At 43.3% G+C, this 25366-nt stretch overlaps 1 protein-coding gene across 1 annotated transcript in view; it reads right to left on the bottom strand.

Moving 5' to 3' along the window:
* TCF20 (transcription factor 20) overlaps positions 1 to 25366 on the bottom strand; it is a 195407-nt gene that overhangs the window by 91556 nt on the left and 78485 nt on the right. The window contains exons 3-4 of the mRNA XM_060279783.2: positions 13102 to 13158; positions 10989 to 11033 (exon numbers count right to left, since the gene is read on the bottom strand). The gene's annotated coding sequence lies outside the window, so the exon portion shown is untranslated. The remainder of the gene's footprint in view (positions 1 to 10988; positions 11034 to 13101; positions 13159 to 25366) is intronic.

The raw sequence follows: 25366 nt of genomic DNA, 5'->3' as shown, positions 1-25366 counted from the left end.
TTTAGCAGGGGTAAAGTGCGAGCTGCCACTTGGATGAGGATGTTGTGTGGATGCTGTGGAAGAGAGACACAAGCACCTTCAAATCCACATTAGACAAGTCCTTCCTTTTGTATAGCCACCTGCAATACATCTTTCCTTACTCGCCTTTTTTCTAAACTAAAAAGTGTTCTGTCCTTTTCTGATAGGGGAGTTGCTCCAATCCAATTTTGGTTGCCCCTTTTTTTGGCTATACCGTAGTCAGGAAGCTGACTTTGTGGAGTGGGAGATCTGAGTTCGAGTTCTGCTCCTCCTCCGTTGCATCTAAAAACATTGTTACTGAAAGAACATCCAAAATAAAACTTTGACTTGTATCTCCCTGTACCTGGGCATCAACCAACACCTCCTATGTGCTCTTTCCCAATGAAAAAGTATTTTGTTCCTCTCATACAGACAAAAATACAACTGTGTTGAGAAAAGTGTTCTAGGCATAGCACATTATTCCCACAGCAGGGCTTGAGCACTTCTCCTGGAAAACCCAAGAGGTCTTTGTGTATGCTTCCTCCAAACATTGGAACGTAGGAATCTATCTTCTACGAAATCAGACTATGGGTCTATCTAACCAGTATTGTCTACACTGAAACATAGAGGCTGTGCAGGGTTTCAGAAACAGGACATTATTATCCCAGGAGCACGTGTCATTTTAGGGCATGAAACTTTCTTCAGTGGGGTGTCTGTGTTAAAAATATGTTTTTTAGTGTAAATAATTCAAATCTGCTATTATTTGTAACATTTAGCTTGGAAAATCTACATTTGATTAAAAAACAAATAAACTGCTCTTGGAAAACCAAATAAATTTAATTTTACCTTCTGAAAATGGCTGGTAATGCTTAATAATACTTGACATTCATATTTAATGCAATGTTACACATATTTTAGTTACCTAGCAAAACAAAATTATATTAATTTAACTAACGTATGTTACAACTTTTTAGCACCCCTCATTTTTGGAATTTGAAAGTCCTCCTTGGAGATTGAACCTGGAAACTTCCGCATGCAAAGCAGACATTCTACCCCGTGCTGTTTTTCTATAAAAAGAGGTGCTGGAACTCACCACGAACACCTCCTTCTGAATGGCAATGATTCCCACCTGAGAGGTACCAGAACTGAGTTCTAGTGAGTTCCGGCTGAAAAAAGCCATGGTTCTACCCAAGCTATGGTCTTTCCTCCAATGGGCTGAGTATTGCAATTGTAACAATAGTCCTGACTTCTCTAGCTCTGTTTACTTGGCAGAAAAGTATTTCAGTGTCTGGTGTACTGAGGAATGTGCTATGGTCTTTTCCTGGGCACTTTTGTTTGTTGGGAGCATGTGCATTACAAGTTTACAGAATCATAGAATCTTACGAGTTGGAAGAGACCCAACGGTCATCTAGTCCAACCCCCTGCAATGCAGGAATCTCAGCTAAAGCCTTCATGACAGATGGCCATCCAACCTCTGCTTAAAAACCTCTCCAAGGAAGGAGAGTCCACCACTTCTCATGGGAGTCTGTTCCACTGCTGACTGTCAGAAAGTTTTTCCGAATGTTTAGTCGAAATCTCCTTTCTTGTAACTTGAAGCCATTGCCTTGAGTCCTACCCTCAAGAGCAGGAGAAAACAAGCACCCTCCCTCTTCCATGTGATAGCCCTGAAGATACTTTAATACAGCTATCATATCTCCTCTTCTCTGGGCAGGTGATGACGTGAAGTCATTCAGTAATAACTATAGTCGTACTTTGGAAGATGAACAGAATCTGTTCTGGAAGTCCGTTTGACTTCCAAAACATTCAGAAATCAAAGCGTGACTTCTTATTGGCTGCAGGTAGCCCCTAGAGCCAATCGGAAGCCGTGGGAGCCCTGTCAGACGTTCGGATTCCAAAGAACGTTCACAAACTGGAACGCTCACTTCCGGGTTTGCGGCATTTGGGAGCCAAAACATCCGAGTACCAAGGCATTCAGGATCCAAAGTACGACTTTCCTGCATGGCAATTTTGACAGTGCCATCAGCCTGCCACCTCATGTCTGGTGAACAAAAGAATTCATGGGGCTTTGTAGAAGTGTCTGTTGGTGTTGTTACATCCGCAGCTATCTTCCACAGTGCTTCTTTGTTCCTGCACATGCAGATGATCGCAACTACATTATTAGTATCCGAACCTGTCCCCTTTACTGATAGAAGGCATCCTGTCTCTAGTCCAAAATATGAGGATACATAGTGGAATGTAGGTGAGGGGGGAAATCACTGGAAATCGCCTCCCTCCCCTTTCCACCAATTGATGCCTTCTGTCAGCAGAGACAGCACTGAATATCACCCTATGTCATTATTAGCTCTGATATAGTTGCCACCAGTATTGTAGGAATATAGGCTCACCCTGTAAATCAGGCAACTTTTAGCTAACTGACAATCAAACATCAAAGTGAATTTGTGAGACTATGCTCCCTGTGTCCTTTCAAGAAACATCAACTTGTTATTTTCACTTAAGTCACACAAGGAACGGTCCAATCCACAGGTCCATGTAGTTCACCAGAGTTTGAGGGGATATAGTAGGCAATCTTCTAGTCCAACTTTCTGCTCAGTGCAGGAAGTCGAGTGCTAGGACATCGCCAGCAGATAGTTGGTCAAGCCGCTGCTCTGTAAAAAGACCTCAAGCAATTGAGAGCCTAAGACCCCTCTAACTAATAAATTCCACTGTCCAACTGTTTTGTTTGCAAAGCAGGTTTCTTCTAGAGAGCAAGTTATCTGCCCTCTTGCAACTTATGCCCAATAAAACTGTTAACCCCTTATATATACCCCAAAAGTCACTGTGCTTTGCAAGAGAGGCCTGCTGCAGAAACCATCTTATCAGGAGGTCCATTCCATACAATATAGGCATCGGGACTTCAGTATGGTGGCAGCTACCCTTTGGAATCCTCTCCTGCTACATATCAGACAGGTACCATCTCTGTTGTCCTTTCAGCAACTATTGAAGACCTTCCTCTTCCAATAAGCCTTTTCAGTGGTGATCTTTAGTCTAGTCTGCATCTGTATTGGAACTATATTTATCATATGGAATTGTTTTTAAATATTTGTAACTTTTTATAATAGGTGTTTTAAATATGTTTACACTATTCTTGTTTCGCGGTTGTAATTGCTTTATTTGTTTTATAATTGTGCCATTTTTTGGTTGGGACCTGCCCTTGGACCATGCAGTGAAGAGTGGATAAGGAATCCAATAAGCAAGCAAGCAAACAAACAAACATGTAAAGTTTAGAATTTTTAGGTTGTGGTATGTAGAAATGTAGTACAGGCAGTGACCATTTTACGCACGTCCAGTTGACGTGTGACCTTGCACATGCTCATCACCACTGATGTAGAAGTGGTCAGGAAACGGAGTGGAGGCAGAACGGGTTTAAGCATGCTCCGCTGATGCGCATGGGGGCCAAAAACTCAATCCCCGCACAAACGGGAAGTTGCTTGTATGTAGGAACAGTGAACTCTGCAATCCTCATGGAAGAAGATTAATAAATTTGAAGAGGGAGCAGCGAGGAAGAGACAAAGAGGCATATTTACAACTTGTGTGCAAATGGGAGGACTATTATACAATGATTTGACAAAACTGCATTCACTCCCTTATATCACCAGGCAAGTGGACATTAAAGAGCTTGAGCTCTTATCCCCTTCAGACACCTGATCTCAAATCTCAGCTTAACAACCACTGGAAATTCTTTTTCAGTCAAGCCCAGGGTCACTAGGGATGAGTCTTGAGAATCTGTTCTGAATGGCAGGCCTCAGCCTTGAAATCTGTAATGCAAGAATAAAGTACATCTGATCAGATAGATAGGGCTTCCATTGGTTACATTTTTATGAGTCGTGACTGATCCCATTAGGGCTAATGGGCCACAGCCTCATCAACTGTCCTCAGACAGCCCCCACGAACCTGGCTTCCTACTTACAATCAGTCCAGGAAGTGGCCCTGGCTGACAGCTTCCTCCTCCTTAGTCTCAGCTTTGCCTCTGTATACAACTCACCAGGGAAGAAGACAGGGCAAAACTAGAATTAGTTGCCTCTGCCTGTCATTGGCTCTGGCGCCACCTACTGTCAGCCTCCATGCCTTCTGGCCTACCAGTCCTGAAGAGCACTGGCCTCTGCTGCAGATATGTGTTCCAGCCTCACAATAACCTTGCAAAAGACGTTGCACTCATTCAGGGGTGCCAACTTGAAAAAAATATTGGGAGGGCCCAAGTAAGCCCCACCCTGCATAATCCATCACAAAAGGCAGTGCACACACATCATTTGAATGGCAATGCCTAGCTTCTCAGCTGAGCCAGGATCGGAACTTGAGTAGCACTCACTTTTAACCATTACTCCACATACACCTGACAAAGCAGGCACCAGCCCCAAAAAAACCACAACGCATTTGTTAGTCTTGATAGGTGCCCCAAATGTCTCTGTTCTTTTCATTGCTCACAATGGTTCTTCCCAGCGTTTCCATGCTGGGCACAAAAGCCAGGCACAGGCTTCGGAAGCTGCTTTTCCAGGCAGGTCTGGGAGCCGGCAAGGCACCAGATTTGGAACATTTCTATCTAGGCAAATAGGTTGCAGGATGAATGACACACATTTGCCCTCAGAAATCAGGCCAGTAATGGCAGAGGTGTCTTTCTGCATCAGACTCTGTTCAAGTAGACTGCAGAGGTGCTGGAGGATTAAAGCAGCTGGTGATCTGGACTGAGAAACAGGCATCCTGGAGGTTCTGCCATTCGTCCTGTAAAGATTCGTGCACCTCTCCCCACATGCACCCCCACCTCGCCCCTTCCATTGGGGCACAAGAATAAAAGGGGCAGAGTGAATGACTCCTACACATCAGGATAGGCAAAGTATCTTGGCAGATCTGTGTGAGGCAAGGTAGCTGCCTGCCTCCAGCCCTTCATTTTAAAGACAGATCTCCCCCCTCCCTCCGCCGCCCGCAATCTTTTGTCAGCAAGCCTCTCGGCGGACGTGATTGAGAGCGCAAGATCCTCTCCAAAAGGACCCCCTTTCTCTGCAGAGGGCTTTTGAAGTCCTCCCCCTCCCCTGGAGTGTGCATTTAACAAGCAGGGAGCGAGGACACAATGTCACACACATCCTTCCAGTGTCGTGCTCTCCTCCCCGCTCCCCGCTCCCCACCCCGATCCTTCCTCTGCCAGCCAGACGCACACGCGCTAACACAAAATGACGGCTTCCTCGGCAGCCGGAGCGAGCAAATCATTCTCTCCCCCGAACTCGATGGGAGCGCAGGGCTCAGGGCAAGCCGCCCTGTGACCGATCCTATTTCCCTAACCACCCCACCCCACAAAAATCCTACACCTTAAGACAAACGGCATAGAAAACGTCGCTAGAGAGACGAGGGAGGGAGAGGCGGCTCCAGCAAACCTCCCCCCCCCCGCCACTCCCGATTGTGGGGTACTGCGTGGCCGCTGCATCCGCATTGCTATTGTGATGTCGTCAGTGGAAAAGATGGAGAGATTTCTTCTCGCCCACACGCACGCAGGCGCCTCGGCGAATGTGACCCCGAGGCCGGCACCTCTCTCCCTTCCCGTGTGCCTGCGCCACATTTTGCTCCCGGGCTGCTTTCAATCAAAGCCCCCCGCACCCGGGAACCTGCGAAAAAGGAGAGCGGAGGGGGACGCACGGTCGCCGCCGCCGCCGCCTAAGAGACGCGCGAACCCAATAACCCATTTCTGTCACCTCTGCAACGCCGCAAGACAGACTGCTGCAGCGAGCAGCGAGGGCCTTTGCGAACGGCCAAGCCGGAGGCTCGCCGCGGCCAGCCCAATAGGACGGCAGCTGCGCGCCTCTGAGGAATGGGCTGAAGCTGCTCGCCTGCCCCTCGATTGCCATCGCTCTCCGCCTCCCGCCCCGCATGCACGGACCCAGACACCGCCGCCGAATGCAGCACCGCACAGCCGAAGCGTCACTGGGTGGCTCACACAGAACACACACAGCCCCACGCCACACACACACACACACACACACACACACACACACACACCAGCGCGTGTGGTCTGCAAGATCTGGCCTCTCCGGGCCAATGGGAACTTTCAAGAAGAAGAACACAGACATGGAGCCAAAGCTACTGTACCTGCTTTCAGGCATCATTCTCGGCTCTTTTTTTTCCTCCTGCTGCTTCTCCCCACCCCCTTCCGATTTATCTCAGCTACTGGTTTTATAACGGGGAGGGGGAGAGAGATCGGAAGAGGTGGGGGGCTTTCATTTTCCCCCCTCCCCTCTTCTTCAAGCCCCGTCTGCACCTTCTGTTTGAGCCTGCAAGTGAAGTCACAAGGCTGACTCTGTGACATCACATGGAGTCTACAAACACTGGATTGTGACTTCACTGCAGGATGGAGCGCGGAGGATTAAAAAAAATAAAAAGGGGGAGGGGGAGGGGGAGGGGAGGGGGGAAAGGCTCTTATTCAAACACATATCTGCAAGAGTAACAAAGGGATCACAGTGAGAAGGACTACCAGAGGGAATACCATATACTGGTGTGTGGGTGTGGGTGTGTGTACACACACACCATATATAACACACACACACACACACAAATAAATAAATAAATAAATAAATAAATAAACACACTATTTTGCATCTAATAAAATAATAATTCAAGATGGATTGAGAAATTAATGAGGATGAAACAGCCCCTCTCCCCTGCCATAAGTAAGTAAAATATTATTATTTTCTGCACACAAGCACTTCCCCTTCAAAGAGTGTGGACACAACCATCCCAAGATCAGTTTTGTGGTAAAGATCAAGTGTGCACTGTGGATAGGAAGGACTGAGGACACGGAAGCTGGGGGGAAGGGGCTTGTCACTGGAAGACATAAAAACAGCAGAACATGCTTAGCAGTTTAGAATCAGTTGCACTGGCAGAGCTCAGAAGAGGTAACCTGAATAGTATACAGCCAATACCAAATTTGATTACATGAAGGTCAAAAGTGCAATAAAGTCAATCTGCTTATTTCACTTGAAGGACCCACAGTCAGAAATTCACAACCACACACTGGAACCGCTGCCTGCCTCTCGCTGTGAGAGGGCCTAGGACTAGAAAGGCCACGAGGGGCACTTGTCCTCATGTCTACCTAACTCAACAGGAGGCAGAGGGGCTGAGCCAAGGATAGAAATGAGCAAGCAGCTTCAGTATACTATACTACTAAGTGACATTCTTGCATTGGCCAGCAACCAAGTGGGCACTGATATTAGCAGGAAAACAGGCAGGAACATCTTCCAGGGATGTTTAATGATTCTGTACAGAAAAGGTTTATAACCACCGAGACTAGAGGGCAGTGTATGTTTAGGAAGAGTAATTAGCATCTTTTAAATTTTTAGGACAAAAAAGGGGAGTGTTACAGTTATCCTTTTGAAGGCAAGATTCAGATCTGCAGACTCAATGCTTGTTCAAGAGTAGTCTAAATTAGGTTCATCCTCTCTGCTTTTCAGACATTAAACCAGCATCAAAACCAAACTTCCAATAATTAAGAGGCCACCAGGGATACTTATTTATTTATTTCATGAAAGAAGGTAGGGAGGAAAACAACAAGACTAACATATAAGGACAAGGAAGTGGCAAAGGGTGGGGGGAAACAAAAACAAAACAAAACATCCTAACAAAACAACTATAACAAGAGTAAACAAGAAGCCCAAACAGGACATTTTTCCTGCAGAGAAAAATATCAAACTGACCAGAGGCAGAACACATCTGGAGAGCCAATGATAGGATGGCTTCCCTCCTGCTTGCTTGGACACCACAAAAGCAGCCCCTTACCCCCACAGATATTTCACACTGAAGGCAGTGAGTGGAGCTTGGATAGAGCCATGAGGCAGAGGCGAATGCAGGCAGAAGAAAAAGACTGGAACGGATCTGCAGCTTCTCCCTGCAACTGTCTCTGGAAGCAGCAGTGGGGTGGTGTCATTCTGTACTCTGCCCTCCTTGCCACAATCCCTGTGTGCCTGCCTATGTATATTCAGTAGTATAAGGTACATTTGGCAGCAAGGAATAACGAATGTCACAGTTACCAGAGTGCTGGTTTTTAGTCATATTATCTGTCTTTGAAATAATGTTAAGAAGTGATCTCTTAAAACAAAACAAAGCTGTTGGTTCAGTATTACAGCTGCTCAGAATCTACCTTTTATTCTTACCTCTATACCAACAAATTCCCTGGGCCACAGATACATGCAGAGTGCCTGCTAACATCTCAAGACATTGCATACATAAAAGCTTGCCTACTCGAAAAGACACTGGCTATATTAAACAGAAATCTATATATAATATCGATTTATTTTGGTCAATAACCAGTAGATAACAGAAATCTCATTTCATGTGGCAACCCTGGCACCACCCACTGGTGAAACGGAAAGAGTGTGTCACAAGAAAAAACACAGGCACAGGAGGTACTATTTTTATTTTGTAGTATTATTGCAGAGTTAAAGTGAAGGATAATAATCAACATTACCTAAGTCATTTACAGTGGGCCATTTTCAACTAACTCATTGCCCTGGAACAAGCCAGCACAAGGATTCCTACTAGCACAATGGGATTTCCCCCTTCTCTTCCTCCCTTGTGCACCCCACACCCTCCCCAGATCTGCTCTGGTGGGTCAGGAGAACCCCCAGAACAGCATGTGGGGAAAGGAGAGGAAATATTGTTCCACTGGATGAGAAGAAGGAGAGGAGGAGGAGGAGGAGGAGGAGTTTGGATTTGATATCCTGCTTTATCACTGCCCTAAGGAGTCTCAAAGCAGCTAACAATCTCCTTTCCCCTCCTCCCCCACAACAAACACTCTGTGAGGTGAGTGGGGCCCAAAGACTTCAAAGAAGTGTGAATAGCCCAAGGTCACCCAGCAGCTGCATGTGGAGGAGCAGGGAATCAAACTGGTTCACTAGATTAGGAGTTCACTGCTCTTAACCACTACACCACACTGAGCAGGAATGTTTGCACTGACAGAATAATCCCTTTAGCCCACGTTGAAGACAACCCCAATATCTGTTAATTTTCTCCGAAATCTTGTTGTTTTTACTGTCTCTTTATCAGATTATGTTGACTATCATCTGAGGTTGGTTTGCATGTTTTAAGGTGCATATTTTCTCTGGGATGCCACTGTGGCAAACCTACCTCTCACCTAAGTACATTTTTACAATGGACCTAGAAAGATTGAATCTGTGAATAGAAATGCTATATACAACACAGGAAAGTACTATTCGAATTTGAATTTTAGTCATTAGAAAGGTAGCTATTTCATTATGGTCATTATAATTCATTTTCCATTGTAAGCAATTTGTATTTTATTGTTCACATAAACTGCCCAGAGAATTTGGCAGGACGGATGATAGACAAATGCAATAAATAAATAATGTCAGAAATGTGCATTACGGTTTTGTGACCACAATTTATGTTCTATGGAAGAACATGGCATCCAGAGTCTTCTCTCAGTAGCATGTACTAGAGATAATTTTCTTTCGTTCTCCAAAGTGCCCCCCCCATTTTGTCTCATTTTTATGTAATAAAGTAAGTTTGTACAGTATATGCACATGTTGGGGCACAGGGAGGTGAATCTAATTCTGAAGAGGAACATTGCAGACCTGTAACTGTTGTTCTTCCTGGTGCTCATCTTTATATTGATACATATGGTACAGAAGCTAAATGTGGGATTTCACAGAGATCACAAATGAAATAGAACTACCGGTATATTTTCCTGAAGAGCTCAGTTCTTTTAAAAGATCCCCCCCAACTTTATAGTTCAAGATACGATTGAAAGCCTGTGAGCAATGACAGCCAACTAGCCAGAAAGAAGGTCAAAAAAGCTGTTTGTTTGTTTGTTTGTTTGAGGTATATGTAGTCCAGTTTTCATGGTTTCTAGTGGATGGGAGTGGGGCTTCACTTTACAAATCAATTAAGCCAAAATGCAAAGGTTTAAGCTTACAGTCATACCTCGGGTTATGTTGTGTATCTTCAGGTTGCGCTCTGCGCCGAACCCAGAAGTACCGGAACGGGTTACTTCCGGGTTCCAGTGCATGCGCATGCGCAGAACCACAAAATGATGTCATGCGCATGCGCAGAAGCGCCAAATCGCATCACGTGCGTGCGCAGACGCAGCACTGCGGGTTGCAAACACTGCGGGTTGCGAATGTGCCTCCCGCACGGATCATGTTTGCAACCCGAGGTATGACTGTATTTAGTCTCAATGAAAACACTAGGGTTTAAAATTATGACCAAGTATCTTCAGGTTTACTGGTTTGTGATCTGGCAACCTCCTTTATATCCTAAGAGCCTTTCAGGCCTGGTACATATGCACAGTACAATTAAAGCAAGGGTGGAAAATTTGTAGGTCTCCAGATGTTGCATCATCCCTGACCACTGGTCATGCTGGCTAGGACTGAGATGGAGTCCAACAGCCCCTGGAGTACCACAGGTAACTAGCTCATCACTGAATTAAAGGCTGCCTACTAGTACAAATAAAAAACCCAAACCAAGAGAATGATTTTTTTAAAGGTCAGTTTCAATGGTCCATTCCCTATGGTAGAAACATGTGACTATTGTAAGATGGTCTTCTTTTCAGTTTTCAATTCTGCATCATATGTTCAACTTGGCTTTGCCTCTGGCAACTATTGCCAAGATGAGAGAGGCAATTTTTCAAAAATTACTTCTGCATATCAAGAAGACCTTTTCCAGAAGACCCTAAGCATGCTCTCTGAGATTCTACCGTGCATTTTTCTGTTTAGGGATATTTGTATACAGTACTGTTAATTCCCTGGCAGGTATGTTTCCCTAACACTTTCCCCAGATGCTTTTCTGGAACAAATTCTAGGGAAATGTATTTTCCTGCTAATATATACTGCAGTAAAGGGATGCGTTAGTTTTTGATGTGATTGGGTCCTCATATTGGGCCTTTGTTGCCTCAGTTTCACATGTGGAGCAATTGGTGTCAAATATTATATTCCCCACAAGAAAAAACAAAAAGTTACCATGTCAGAGGTCCTGTTCACACATGCAGGTTCATAGCTTTACACCTGCAATATCAAATGATAGATTAGTCATACATGTGAAAGAGGCACCAGTTTACAAAACAAAACAAAACACTAGAGGTTTCTTATAACTTTCTAATGAAGGTAATTCACACATTCAGGTAAAAGCTATCAAGTGTGAGTAATGAACTGATGAGATATAAAATAGATTTACAAGCCTACCATTGAGGGCCAATTCATTGTCCCATTGAAATGGTATTGTTATCTCATGTAATGTAATGGTGTCTCATCTTATTTCACATAGGAGGGGAGACATTTGTTGGAAGTAACACCCAATTCAAACTTGTGCTCCTGGATTCATTAGACCTTAGAACAAACACATTTTTAAAACACTCCTAGTTATCAGGTGGGGAGGGGGTTAAACTATTGCCCATAAACAGTTCCTCATGCAAAATTGAAAAGGTACAGCTCTCCTGCCCCAAGACTATATTGTGTTAAAAATGAATCTAAGAATCAGCCTTGAGTGACATCCTAGAAAAAGATGGATAGTGCAGATTCCTCCTGAAATGCTGAATATTGGGGGGAAAGAGAAATACCTTAGTGTCAACTTCATTTACCGGTAGTGCCTACTACGTACTGTATATTTAGTGACCAGGGAGAAAAGGTTGTGGGGTTAGTTGTATGTATTATCTCACGTTGTAGTAAATACAGCCCCAGCAAGTACTTTGCCCTGTAAAGTTTTCTTTTTATTTAGACTGGCTAAGAAAAATGTGTGGGATAACCAGTTTCATATAACTAATGTGCTTAAGTGTAATAAATCCATGAAGGGGTTAAGATCATAGAGTCAGCTGTCCTGCCAGGTGTAGTTCACATTGGGAGGGACTAGGTAATCAGCCCTACTGTTGTCTCCTAGCCTCCCTGAGAAGCTTAACATGTGAAGAAGTTTGAGCTGGTAGCTGTAGCTCAGTTAGCATGGCTCTCACAAGCCACACTTGCGTTCATATACCAGTAATTTAGGAACTTTCACCATTTTTTAACTAAGTTTTACTCCCTGTGTTCTGGAGCACATGAATCTGACCATTGGAGAGTTTGCAAGCAAACAATTTGTAACATACCAAACATATGGTCTTTTTTCTATGCGGGGGGAAGTAGGAAGGCACATTTTAAGGGGATATTTTGGAACTAGCTTTAAAGGGCACATTTTAAAGTTTTACAGACTATATTTTCATGTTTAGGTTTGCTGCATATTTTGTGATTTTATATCTAAGTGGGATATCTGCATCTAGAGAATGCTACAATTTAACCAGATTAAGATTGGTTAAAGCCTTGGAGGGCAGAAAAAGGTGGCTCCTCGTAGCACTAAAATGTAGCACTAGGGTAAATGGAAACAAAATCTGACATCTACAAGCATCAAGTCCCACTTTGCCACCATTTTATATGTCCTTCGATATCTTCACAACAGCCATGTGAGGTAGACTAGGCTGAGAATTGTTGACTAGCCCAAGGGAGTAAGCAAAAACAATAATAAGTGAAAGTGAGTTAGAATGTGAAACTGCACGTGCTCAGAGTATTTTCATTTTTGTTTATGAAGATTAGCAAAGTGCTTTCTGTTTGCATTTTGCTGCAAGTTGTGAAACACTACATATTTTTTTGGTCGTCAACAGAAGCTTATGCCATAATAAATTCATTAGTCTTTCAGATGCCACATGAGTTCATTTTTGGTACTTAAATTCATGTATTCTGTTTTTGGGAGAATGGGGCTTTATTGTTGAGAACTGCACCAGGACTCCCAACTATCTTAATCTGGCTTTGGCTATCCAACTAGAGACAGACAACTGATACATTTGCCATATAATCAACAGTGGACTGATTACATTTTTGTGCGGTTTTTGGTTTGTTTCTTCAACTGATAAGTTACTGTAAAATAATGGATAGCATTAATGTATGTTTAATCTATAAAATAAACACTGTTCACATTGATCTAGCTCAGGAGCAATTGCCAATCTGTCCTTCCTCATCCGTAGCTGAGAGCTATGAGTATTACATTGGCTCGTATGCATCATCACATTATGGAAAACGAAAAATGATCACAAAATGATGAAAGAACCCATACCTGCACAATTCTCTCCCATCCCCCATCTTGCTGTAGATCTCTTGCAGCAATTGTTACCTGGAGAAAGGAAATACACATGTCCTCATAGTGTCCATGTTCAAGGAAACAAGGCAGAGGAGGGAATGGGCCAAAGAGTACATGCAGATGGGAGCAATCTCTGCCATAATACAACAACACCGATGTGACAGGGCATTGAGTTGTGCAACAACCTGATGTGACAGGAGACCATGAAATACACAAGAAGCACACTGACAGTTGTGAAGATGAAGATGTGATAATGTTATCTGAAAAGGACACAGGTTACCCGTCATTTCAATAATGTTAATAATTAGCAAGTAAACAAAGATGTTCTTGTAAAACTTTTAAAATGCTGCATTATAACTCTAGGGGAGAAATTGTCGATTGCAAACCTCATCTGCAAAAACTGCAACTTGATATCACAACATACAAGTGTTATAGGGAAAAATAAAACTACAGATCGCCCATGGACTTGGTTATACTGTATATAAATTGAACATAAAATTGTGGTCCCATCTTAAGGTTCTGCTTGAAGCAATGTGACTCATGTGATTTCTCCACTCGGGGAGTCACACCAACCGAATGAAGAACAAAACTGAGCAGTACGCAGATACTAGAAACTACAGCAGCTAGTGTAAAAGCTATTTATCAACAAAACATCAAAATCAGGGTTGAATGCTATTTTTTGGCTTCTCTAATAGGAAGTGTGTGTGTGTGTGTGTGTGTAGAATAAATATATAAATATATATAAGGCTTTTTTCAGCTAGAACTCTCTGGAACTCAGTTCTGGCACCTCTCAGGTGGACACCATTGCCATTCTAAGAGAACAAGAGAGATGTTCATGCTGAGTTTCAGCACCTCTTTTTCTAGAAAACTAGTACTGCATTACACACACACACACACACACACACACACACACACACACACACGAAGAGAATAAACAATCAGTTGCCTAGGCTTCTCAGTGCTCACTGCCCAAGAGTCTTCGTGCACATCTTACTGTCTCTAAATAATTCTGAATTGATGCTTGAAAGAGATTTCTAAACAGCGGTCCCAATTTCCTTTCTTTCAGGCTACATGCCAATATTTCATTTCTTCTCATTTACTGTCACACTTTACACCCCATTTTGCAATTAGCACACTTTTAACATAGCATTGGTGTTATTTACTATGTATTTTGGAAAAGTGTCTATTTGATATGCATCTGGACACATTTTAAGATCTTGTAACCAAATTATGATATTTATGATTATGGGGACTTCCAGGTGAATATGGCAATGAGTAAGGCTGCTTGTCCTTGAACTAAGCTGCCTGCTTTAATTTGTTTTTAAATTGTTATGAATTGTTTCAAAGTTTTAAAATCAATTGGCTAAGCAGTTAATGTTTATCACTACATACAGGCAATGAGCATATTTGTTTAATTTCTATGTGGACTTAAAAGCCATATATTTTAATTGGAAGACACTGGGAGAGCAGCTGTGTTGGCTCTGCATTTTTAACTGATAAGAAAGGCTTAGAAGGCAGTCTCAACCAAAGGATACTCTGCAGTTTTAACATGGTTATTACATGAGCACAGACCCGCATTGCTTCAGACAAATTGTACAGAACTCCATTGCCAAATTTATTCCAGAAATGTATGCTGCACTATTGTGACTCAGCAAGGGAGGCATAGGTAACGGGAAAGAAATTGTGGCAAGATGTAATTAATATGTATTACATGGGCAGCTATGTACAGCAAGTGTGCAAGTAATGGGGCTTGTGATGCCTTATCCCAAGTAAAAGGTTTTGCTACAAATTCCTTTAATGAAAGCCTAGCTAACTGGTCAACCAATCCAGACTTGCTAGGAGCTGATATATATGTTCCTAGGCAACCTCAGCTTCCTCCACCTAATGAAGCCTCAACTATGCGTAATAACAATATTGGCATAATAGACTCAGCCACAACAGAAACTGAACCTCCCTCACTGTGGGAACTTTTACACAACCCATGTCTTCTGTCTAAACAAACAGTAGATGGAATCTTTAGAAGAACTGATGCATTAGAAAAAGTTTAAATACCATCACTGGTGCACTGGTTGGGTTTGTGGAGACATGAATTCTGAATGTAGCCAATCCAGATAAGCCCTACCTGCAAATAAACTCTTGTATAATCTTCTTTCAAATGTCGTAACCCCCACCTAGGTCCTTAAGCAGTCTCTTTTGCTCCCCTCTCCAAATCTTTATTCTTTTCTGTTTTGCTTAACTCATTTGCCTTTGCCTACCCATCTTGTGGAATGCCCTCCCACTAGAGGTCAAAGAGAACAATTACCAGACCTTTAGAAGGCATCTCAAGGCAGCCCTGTTTAGGGAAGCTTTTAATGTTTGATGGATTTCTGTATTTTAGAATTTCTGTTTTTTTTTTGGAAGCCGCCCAGAGTGGCTGGGGGAACCCGGCCAGATGGGCGGGGTATAAATAATAAATTATTATTATTATTATTATTATTATTATTATTATTATTATTGGCCCTATTTCTCATTAGAGTGGTGCCAGCTTCCTGTTTATACTGTCCCAACAGTCCAGTTCCATCCTGGATAAAACTGAGCCCTTCCCTTTTGTACAGGCCAGACTTCTCCCCAAATGCTCCCCAGTTGCCTTCTTCCCGACACCCATGTATTGCAACTCCACAGCTGTGCCTTTTTCGCTGACTCTCCACATGGAATCGGTAGCATTTCAGATACTTCCTTTGAAGTTGGATCACCTGATGTCATATGGCTTCAGGTGATTGACAGGCCCCACCCACCCATCAAATGTGGCCCACAGAGAGCAGGCCAGGCCAAGTTCACCACCCCTGCATTAGACCTCTCAAATGTATGGTGCAGTGTATTTCCCTACATAAAGGACTGGATCTGGATGCCCCTGTATCTAAACCATGTGATTTATCTCACATCACATTTCAAATATATGCATGCTTTCCTACTGAGATACCTGCTACAAAAGAAGTGAGCTGTGTTTAGAGCAAGGGCATGGACACTCTGTGCCCATAAGCTCACAAAAACCAGCAGCTAGCCCTGTTTGACACATGCTTATCACCTGAATAACCTACTGTCCAAATTCTTCCTCACTTTTAGGGTTGTATATTGTATAACCCATGGCCATGATTATCTACAGCAGAGTGTAAGAAGTCTAATGAGTATCCACTATCCCCTAGGTATGGAGCAGACTTAAAAAACGTTGGGCCTAGGGGTATTGTGAATAAATTCCTGGAGAACATCCAAACTTAAAACAGATGTGGATCAAAGCTGGAAACAAGGATCAGCAGAAATGTTTTCTTGTTCAAGGGCAGATGTTATCTTTCAAACAGGTTGTTAAAAAAATTAAATATCATTCTTTTATATTCCCAACTTCTTCAGCTTTGTATTTATGTTTTAAAATGGGTCAATCCGATGAAAACCTAATTTGAGAAGTTCAACTTCAGTTGGATTATACCCTGAGCATTAAAGTTTGAAAGAGAAAGGAATAATGTGTCTTAAAAGAATAAACATGCACACAAACACACAATAGTTGCATTGGAAAGTAGTGGGTTACATTATTTAACTAAAGGTAAAACTTTTTTAGGTAAAAAGAACACATTCCATGTTTAGAATCAAGTTTGGAATATACATCTTATGTATCAGTGTGCAGCATGGGACTACATATTCTTGTCGTATGTAGAGAATTTAGAGCATAGAAGTTTGAATTGGTGATTGGAACTCTGTTGAAAGGGCACTTTGCACACACAACTATCCACCAGGGCTAACGGACTACGTAGGAAGTGCATATGGCCAACATTGATCTTCCAGGAATCCTTAGAGTCCAGCTCAGGATTCTACAAACAAGCAGCTCACTGGGAAACTCAACTCAACTTCTGCAGCTGGAGCCACAAAGACATGGTACAAAGCAAAAGATGGACATTGCTGGAGATTCAAGCAACATTTCACCATTTCAACTCCTTCCCTCCCATTTTACATGGAATTGTTCTCCATTGAGCAACCAGGCAATTCCCAGTGATGCCTGCTCTGAACTTGCTGTTGTAGCCTCTATTCCTCCTTATGATTGAACCTCCTTGGATGTTTTTAAGCACATGTTGGATGGTCCTCTGTCATGTATGATCTAGCTGAGATTCCTGCATTGCTGGGGGTTGGGCTAGATGATCCTCAGGATCGCTTCCAATTCTACAATTCTATGATCCTGAAGCATGGATGCAATAGCAATTGACCCAAAACACAACTAGGGAGCAATCCTAACCAGGGTGGGGGTGGGGGTGAAAGTGAAGATGAGGTGGCAGAGCAGAGGAAGCGATGTTACAAGTTTATTTTGGGGGGGAGACCCTCCTAAACCAAAGAAAGTAATGAATGTAGACTCTAGCTAATATTTGGGATATTGAAGGGAAAAATACAGGTTGGAGCAGTTCTCCTGGGTTATGCAAACTAGCCTGGCTGGGTTAGTTGGATGTAAGTCATTATGAAACAAAAGATAGCCATTGTCACTTCAAGAGGAATCCCCCAGGACTGTGAAAATTCAGGAGTAAATATGTGACTAAATCATTTTTCTTAAAGCTAGGACAGACTAAGCCGCATTTTGATTCTCAAAGGAACACAGACCCTGGGCGAGCGCCTGGAACCCCTTGGTATCTTGCCACAGCTTGGCAGAGATTGGGGGTGGCGTCCAATTTTTGTAACATTAAGCCATGCTTGCGGCAGCTAGGATGGGGGTTGAGGACAGTTTTTCTTTTTCTCCATTATGAGGTAGGAGGTTAATCCCCCATTGGCTTCCAAGGAAGAACCAATGGGTTGATGGGCCCAATCCTGGGCCTCTTAGGGGAAAATGGAAGAGCTTTCGATGCAGCAGATCTTAGGCCACCTCTGTCCCACCCCTGGAACAGAAATAATGCTGGTGGAATGCTGGTGGAACATTTCTGCCCATGGAGCTTTCTGCAAACATACCTGGAGGACTGGTACAGAGGAGCACTTCTGCTCCATACAAACCGTCTCCAGCCTGGGTGTTAGGGTTGCAATGTTAACCCATCCGGACTCTATCCAGGCTAACAAAATAACTTTGTTATTCTTATGCAAGATGTTAAAGGAGTCGGAATGCTCATTATAGGTCTTGCACAAATTCCACAAGACAGCACAAAAGCAAATGAATGCCTTTTTACATATAGTGGTTTTATTGGTATAGAAAGGTAATTTAAGAAGAAAAAGAAAAGGAAAGAAATATTTTGGCCATGCTACAGAATTCCCCAAGCTGAGAGGCTGCTGCTTAGAGGCATATTAATCATACTGTATTCTCCACCTAGATATTGCATGCACTCTCATCACTAATAGCTCTAATATTCTACTCAGTGTGTGCATGCTGCTGATGTTACATTACAGGAATATTAATTGCATTCCCTAGCTTCCCTTTCTTACACATGTATTTTCTAAAGGCTTGCTTCTGGGCATTGGGAGATTATTAACAAGAAGAAGAGTGGAAAGGAGTCCTTGAGGAAGAATTAGCAGCAGTGAAAATACAAAGCATAGTGGTTAACCATGGTTTGTCTCAGGGCACCAGAGCAAATAATTCCTTTCACTGTAAAGGAAAGCAAGTTTTTCTTCCTAGTGCCTCTCCAGCACCAGACCTGTCACAGGGCAAGATACAAGGCAAAATTAAACTTCAGGATCTTTCCCAAGGCCTGACAGCAAATCAATATCAGATTCAGGGACTTCAGGAACACCCGCTCCCCCAGTAAGGAATGCAGAAGGGAATGAGAAAGCAAAGAGAGGAGGATAGTGGAATTGTGTTCCTTTCTTCTCAGCTGAGTAAGTTCAAGTCTGCCAATATCTACAGTTTAAAGGTCCTCCTCTTCTTAGTGCCAAGTTTTACACATGTGAAAGTTTAAACTAAGAATCATACAACACATATCCCACCCCCACCTCCCAGTGAAAGCAACATGATTGGCTCTGTGGAATACTCTTAACTGCACTTAAGTAATCACAGATGTTTTTAGTTTCACTTTTAAAAGAAAGAAAAACAAACAAAAGCTGAAGGTCTTCCACTTACTTCTTGCTAGAGGAAGATGGGGAAGCCTCCCAGAAGTTTTTTTCTTCCTCTAGCCAACGACTGGGACCAGATGATCTCTCCCTCACCTCTGCAGCCACAGTGTATCTCATTTATTTGTTTGGAAGGGAGAGGGAAGCAGCCTTCCAGCAGCTGATCCTCTGGCCAAGGGGACGTTGTGGTCTAAACCACTGAGCCTCTTGGTCTTGCCAATCATACGGTCAGCAGTTCGAATCCGCTTGATGGGGTGAGCTCCTGTTGCTCTGTCCCAGCTTCTGCCAGCCTAGCAGTTCGAAAGCATACCAGCGCAAGTAGATAAATAGGTGACAGGAAGGTAAATGGCGTTCCCATGTGCTCTGGCACTCGTCACGGTGTCCCGTTGTACCAGAAGCAGTTTAGACATGCTGGCCACGTGACCGGGAAAACTGTCTGCGGACAAACGCTGACTCCCTTGGCCTGAAAGTAAAGATGAGCGCAGCACCCCATAATCAAATTTGACTGGACGAAGCAGTCTAGGGGTCCTTTACTTTTACCTTGATCCTCTAGACAATTGCTGGAACCAGGATATTCTTCCCCTTTCTGTTTTTCTTTATTGGAGGTGAGAGGATGACCTCCAGGCAATCCTCCTTTCTCTCATCAGTCTCTCTTCCATCAACTCTGCAGCCATATTGCAACTGACCATATCCAATTTTCAGTCAAGGAAACTCAAATCCCGTGACTAGAATTGTGTTAGTTAGGGTCCAACTAGATGTTAAATTCAAAGGGGGAACCACATCAGGACTGCAGCGCGGAGGGAGGCCCTTAACCCTTTTCCTGCCTGCAACAATGCATGGGCACCTGCAGATTTTTTGCTATGCGCAAAACATCAGCTTTGAGAGGGCATTTATTGCTCTGCCAAAGTGCTGTGGCACCGATCTAATTTGGGCTCAGAGACAGATTTAGGCGAGCATGACTGGTTGGGTCACACTGGGCACAGTGCCTCGGGGGCACTGCAGGGGTGCCACGACTATGATGTAGAATGGAAGGGATGTCACAGAAATTAGAGCCCTCAAGGTCTGCCACTGCTGGGCTTCCCCCCATGACAGCTTTTAACTTTAAAAAAATCCCCTTATGAGATACCATAATGGACCTCCTGCATCTTGTCTAGATGTGCCCTTAAAGAGTGTTATTATTTAGCAAGAGACTAAGTAGCTGTGTTACTGGTAGCTCAGTTGGTAGAGCATAGGACTCTTAATCTCAGGGTCACGCGTTTGAGCCCCACATTGGGCAAATGATTTTCCTGCATTGCAGGGGGTTTAGCTAGATGACCCTTCCAATTCTACAACTCTATGATTCAAAATTTCTCTCCTTTCAAAATATTCAAGGGATGGACCATCCCTCAATGCCAGAGTACCTGCCATGCATGCATTTGGTTTCAGATTGAATCACAGGCCTCTCCCCTTAAAAGGGTCAAGTAGTAGATTATACAGAAAACCCATGCGTGAGATCCTAGCAAGCTGATGCCAGTCAGAGTAAGTAATACTAGGCTAAATAAAGCATCTTCTGATATTCCCCACCCATCAAGTAAACAAACATAATCAGTAGATTTTTTTCATTTTTAAAAAGGTAACTATCACTCTGCAGTTCTCATCATTTCCAAAGCATGAGTTAGTAATAGTGACAAAGACTCATTAGGGATACATCAAGTGAAGATTCATATTAAGTCTGCAAAATTCCTCTTTCCCAACTCCACACAATATAAAATATACAGAAGGGGTGGGCAGGGAGGAACGCTAATATATTGTATTAAAGGATTGTGTGTGAAAGCGAAGAAAAATGGTGCAGTCTCATTTGCAACAGTAACTGCATTTTCAGTCAAGGAACCTTATAACATGTGAATAAAAGGGGAATGAGAAGGGCCCTTTCCAAGCCCCTCCTAAAAAAATTACAAACAATGGAAGAGGAATCACAATTGATACCCAAATCTGTATTCATCTATACTTCAGTGAATTTTACTTCCAGGTAAACATGCATTAGAATGCAACCTTGGGCAATTAACTACAGAATAATTTTGTGCAGAGCATTTAAGGTGCTGCAGTGATTGTAGAATATCGTAACATTCTGGAAAGCAGTCCTTCATTGTTTATAGGAATGAACAATCTTTTGGAAAATCCAAACAAACATTACATCACAAAAAGCATTAGGACCTTATTCAGGAGCATGCAACAGCCCTCAGTCAGCACCCTTCCTTTGCCCACATCCTTGCACCAACCTTGATCAGCCTTTTCCATGCCCCACATCTTAGCTTATAGTACCTGCAGTGCAGTATACAATTGGGACGGGAGAAGCTGCCGCCGCTGTCATTTCTTTGAAGCTTGCAGTCACCTGCCAATCTCACCCTGTTTCTTCCTCCCCCTCCTGCAATCAATTTCTCTACACCATCAGTACATTTCCCTCTAGCTCAACAAAATAAGTAATGCAAACTTGACTCCTTGTCTTATACCCTCTCAAAAACAGTTTAATTACAAGTTGGTGATAAAATGTATATATGGGGGAAAGAACTGAGAAAGTCTGTCAGGAGTTGTGGTCTGCTTGGACTAATGCATAGAGAGATACTTTTATAATTTGATTTACAGTAAGCCTGCCATGCAGCCTTTTCGCTGACTCTTCACAATGGATTTTTGGCAAACTCTGAATGGGTGTGCTGCTATTGTAAGCTAAAGGTTTCTGCACGCTCTTCACATGACATGGGGATAATCCAGCAATCTAACATACAGGGCACACATGCTTTTCTAATCCAAGAAAGGAGAACATTTGCTTGCCAAACATTAAACATCACTGGAAGAGCATGGGAAATCTGCCTCTCTCTGCTTTAACTATATCCAGTCAATCTGCTGCAATCTGGTGCTTTTTGTACAATTCCATCGGAAATGGAAATGGGAGCAGAAATTCCTGTACCTCGCATGCTTGTTTGAGGTCAAGAACAGAAATCACCAAAGAAATATGAGCAGCATTCGCGACAGGTTTTTTTTTAGTCCACAAATGTTACATAAATGCTTTTTTTCTACATTGTTTCTGATGCTTCCCTTCCACTGAAATGCACTGACATGGTTAATCATGTAATTAATTACATTGGTTTTGGCCACAGCAGATACAGTAGTGAGATGAGTAACGTAGGTTTCAGCAGAAGCCAAAGTGTAACACTACAGAAACAGGGTGATTGCAGTAAACACACGATAGGACAGAAATCTCTGCCTCCTTACATCCCTAGTCTGGAGGAACCTATCAAGAGACTGTGAGTGTAGGACGCATGGATAGATCATGGCTATTTTCCACGCATTTTGCTGGACTGGTCTAAGCCTGCCAGGCAGCAGGGTCACATGGGCCACTTGCACATGAAGGAGATAGGTGAAGGCATGAATTGACAGAGTAACATTTCAAATAAAGTTTGGCCCTAGTGGGATGGGTGTGTGCCATGGCTCCACTTCAGACAGCAAACTGTCTAGGTCTGGCACTGACAGCTGAAGTACGAGAGATGGAAGCCAGGAGGGAAACCACCTGCTGAATGATCTCCCTGCCTGTCATGCTTTTTCTCTCAATAAAGCATAAAGAAAGGAAACCCTGGAGTTCATGACAGGAGCTCCCCAAGAGTGTAAAGGAAACTTGCTACTGTATGGCGGCAATTCCTAAAAGATACAAGTGCCTCTCCAGGATCTAATGGGCAAACTCCCAAATACAGTGGTACCTCTGGTTACGAACTTAATTCGTTCCAGAGGTCCGTTCTTAACCTGAAACCGTTCTTAACCTGAGGTACCACTTTAGCTAATGGGGCTGCCCGCCGCCGCCACCGCACAATTTCTGTTCTCATCCTGAGGTAAAGTTCTTAACCCGAGGTACTACTTCTGGCTTAGCAGAGTCTATAACCCGAAGCGTCTGTAACCCGAGGTACCACTGTAAAAGGGAATCAAGTTCTGCAGAAAAAATATTCCATTAATAATAAGATTCTATAGGAAACATGTTTTACTCAATTAACAGACTGACTAATTAGTCAAAGCTGCAAATGCTATATAACTCAAATTAGTTGAAATTTGAGGGGGTGGTGTGAGAAAGAGAAGATATTTTGACTTTTCACCTCACATTTGAAAGTATCTAAGGCCAAAAAAACCACCAACCTGAGACATATTCAAGAAATACAGGAGCCCCCAGGAAAAGTAGAAATGCATTTATAAATTTTATTCCTTATTTGCCAAACAGGTGTGTTTTTTAACCCAACCAAGTATATCATACTCAAAGTCCAATGTCAAAATGTGCTGTGAATTTGTCTTTATTAAAAAACATTTTTATTTTATTTTACTGTGAAGAATGCAGAGTTAAAATGGCCTCTGGCTGAATGGCAGTCCTTGGGTGTAGAGATTTTTTTAAATAAAAAAAAAACCCTGTGCTGTCCTGCTCATCTCCTCCCAGACATAGGTTGCCTTCGGGCAATGCAGAAAATTCACTTTGCCACAGCCTTAGAAGTCATCCCCAAACATGACTGTATCAAAATTGAAAAAGGTCAGCAGTTCTGAGAAAGGAGGAATCAAAATCTTATGGTTAATCAATAAAATGCAAATGCTTATATCATTTTTTTAAACCAAATGCTCCCATACCATAAATCAAGGAAAGAAAGGGTTAAAGGCACAAGCATGTCACAAAACTAGAAGGTAGCGCCCTGCTCACATCCCCCATGACCAAGCAGAGTAGAATATAGAATTGAGAAGCTTAACACACCAGTACTAGTGTATATGTGAGGAGAGAAAGTTTTTTGCAAAGTACTGGGATGGCTCGAGATATCCATCATTTGACACGCCCCCCAGGTCCAAATATACAAGCAGGATGAATGCTCAACTTGACCTGAGACTTCAACACTTGTATGGAAATAGAAGAGCAACAGAAGCAGCTGTCTACATGGTAGCACCTCCAACTTGGTACACCTTCCCTGGCAGAGCACAAAGTTGGCAACCCCACACAGAACGGCTGGCTTCCTACTGGTTGCTACAGTTGCTGTGGGCCTGAGTTGTAATCTGCATGGCACTGAGGGTAGGAATAATCTTTGCCTCTGTGAATGTCAAATAACTGCCTTGTCGCCTGTGGAGAGATGAGGGGCATTGTAGGGGGGCAGCAATGTGTAGCAGCTGCAAATGGTGCTCAGCAGGAAATGTTGAGGAACAGTGGTATCACCTAAGTGCTGTTCCATTTTCCGTGCTCCAGCCTAGCTCCACATTCTCCCCTTAGTAGTCATGGACACAATACTCACTCACCCAATATAGAGCCCACTCTGCTGCTCTGCACACACACACACACACACAAAAGAATCATGAGTGTTTGGCCAACAGTGACAACAGGTAATTCGGAGCACCTGATATTCACCAAAGCAGCTCTCTTCCCTCTTGCCTTCACTGTTACATGGTGGGAGCTTACCTGCAGAAGAGCACTTGCAGTGGTTCTGGTAAGAGAACTACTATTCATTTGTCATGATTACGACCTTTTGGGGTTTCTTTCAAATGCTTGAACACTCCACCACCATGTCCTTTGAAAGGGGTTGGGGTGGGGAGGCTGGGCATTCGAATTGGTACACTCAAAGGGTCTCAATTCACTTTCAGGGAAGCAGCCTTGCACTCAGCTCTTTCTACAGCAAACTCCCGGCAGAACCACGCGCTGGCATATGGATTATAGGCTGAGAGAGATTGTGGCTTCCCTGCCAGAGAGATCATAGCAAGCTGAGACTTGAATCAGGGGCACACCCAAACCACAGCTCATGCACTTCACCTCTACGCAGCACTAACCCTCCACCATTCTACCCGCCGTCTTCCACAAGCTGCTTTTCTCACATGTACTCAACACCAAAGTCTAGAAATACTGCTTATATCCTTCTGTGTAAGAAAAGAGAAACACCTGAGTGGATGAATTACTGTACCTAATCTCCCCACCACCACCACCACCACTGTATTCAAAAATAAGGAGCAGGAAAGCTAGCAAGTCAATCAAAACAGGGCAGGAGGGAGAGGGAAAGGAAAGTTGCAAAAGGGGGAAAGGCAGAACTAATCTGGTGTGCTCTCTCTGAAGAATCTCTTCTTCGCTATACATGATTAATTACTTCTGAGACATGCCTGCTGCTCCCCCTCTGGCTTTAAAAACAACCGCAACAGCAGCAGTTGAGAACAAGAAACCTCC

Source organism: Zootoca vivipara, chromosome 9, assembly GCF_965207765.1.
Source record: "Zootoca vivipara chromosome 9, rZooViv2.hap1.1, whole genome shotgun sequence".
Taxonomy (NCBI): Eukaryota; Metazoa; Chordata; class Lepidosauria; order Squamata; family Lacertidae; genus Zootoca; species Zootoca vivipara.
Note: the sequence above shows the minus strand (reverse complement) of the source record. Positions and strands in the feature narration are given on the sequence as shown.